Here is a 1,881-nt window from a genome sequence, read left to right on the forward strand (position 1 = left end):
CAAGGTGAATCGATATCGCCCGCTATATAATATATATATATATATAAATATGTGTACTTGTATCTATCTATCTATCCTGGCGTCGAAACGAACGAGAAGAAATGGACGAGAAAGTTTTCGACGAAAAGAAGAGAATCGGTTCGTTCCGAGGTGTGTGTATACGGGGAGGGAGCGCGTTAAACGGTTCCGCTCGTTACGTTTCTCGCTCTCGCTCTTTCTCACTCTCTCTCTTTCTGGCCGAGGAAGGGGGAAGGGAGGGTCCACGCGCGTACGGTGCGCCGGGCCGCGCCGTAAAGAATCCATTGTTTTGACGTGACCGATTTCGATTCGAGACCGAGATTAAACTGTTTACGGTTAAAACTGCTGCGAATTACACGCATCCGATTTAATCCTTGATTTACGAGGGACCGAGCAACGCAGGGAGAGGGGGAGAGAAGTTGGTCCCCCCCCCCCCCGATCCCCGTGGAGAATCGCGGAATCGAACGCCACCCCCCCGCTTCTTATCTCTCTCTTTCTCTCTCCTCGATTCATTTCGTGGAGCCTGGCGTTCCTTCCTTCTCCTCCTCGTCGCCTTTTTCGAAATTTCTCGCCCGAGAAAGAAAGAAGGGGGAGGGGGTACGGCGGAGGGATGGCATCGATGCGTATATAATAGCTCGCGCTCGACTCGTACGATTTTTACGCTCGTACGTACGTACAATAGCGGGGGAGGTAGGGAGAGAGGAGGGGGAGCGAGCGATACCGATAAGTGGACGAATCGAGAGAGGCCGATTCGATAATGCCGATAAATCGTTCGATTAGACAGATTTACGATTTACGATTGGTGGCGGGGAGAAGGGAGGCGAGAAAGATTTAACGAAATCGCTCTCGCGATTTCTCTCTCTCTCTCTCTCTTTTTCTCTTTCTCTATTAGCGCGGTACAGAAGTTAACGGACCGCGGAGATCGGTGGAGACCGACGTCCGTGCGAAATCGAGCTCCCTTCCAACTTTTCCACTTTTATCGCGTATCACGCGATAATATCGCGTTGAAAAATTCCCTTTATTTCGCCTTTTTTCCCCCTTCTTTCTCTTTCTTAAATCGATCGTAGACGCGCGCTTGCGAGCTTCTCAATATCTGTATTACCGATTGCGGCGGCAACATCGTCACGTCCACGCGACTCGAAAAAAGAGAGGTTAGGTAAAGTAAATTGATTCAAATTAGTTTTCGATAACGTGTAATAACGCGGGTTACCTCTCTTCCATTTCGCCGTTAGACACGCGATTACATCGGTCGCCGCCTAATACTTAGGTCGATGAGTGATATAAGATCGGAATTATTGGCCGCTTTCGATACGATGCCGCGTAACTTTTGTTTCGAAGATTGCTCACGACCGATGGGTAGGACAAAAGGAGTAACGCGAGTGGAAGTAGGCAGGCAGAATCTAATATCCAATCGCGAGACGATGCGGAGAGAGGGAAATTAGTGTTTTCGTTGCTCGCCGCGAGGTGGTCGAGTGTTTTCCTCGGCCACCCGGCAAGTGTTTCTTCGCGTATCCACTCGACGCGTTCGAGGCCTCTTGGAAATATCACGACGACGACGGCGACGATGAGAGCGATATAGAAAAGATGCTGTACGCGGTAGCATCGAAAACAACGTTAACGTTACTCGAGAAGATCGCTCGTCTTTCGAACGAACGAGCCGACAACGAACGATGACGCGACGATTTCTTCTCGTCCGAGAAAGAATTCTACTTGGCTAAAGTTTCGTCATTCCTTCCTTCGTATCTCGACGTTTCGTTCCAAGAACGGACAAAGGATAACCGTTTAAAGGGATAAACGATTCCTTCCGTATAAAAGAAAAAGAGAAAGATATATATATATATATATATATATATATATATATAT

The sequence above is a fragment of the Apis dorsata genome, unplaced genomic scaffold, assembly GCF_000469605.1.
Source record: "Apis dorsata unplaced genomic scaffold, Apis dorsata 1.3 scaffold_581, whole genome shotgun sequence".
Classification (NCBI taxonomy): domain Eukaryota; kingdom Metazoa; phylum Arthropoda; class Insecta; order Hymenoptera; family Apidae; genus Apis; species Apis dorsata.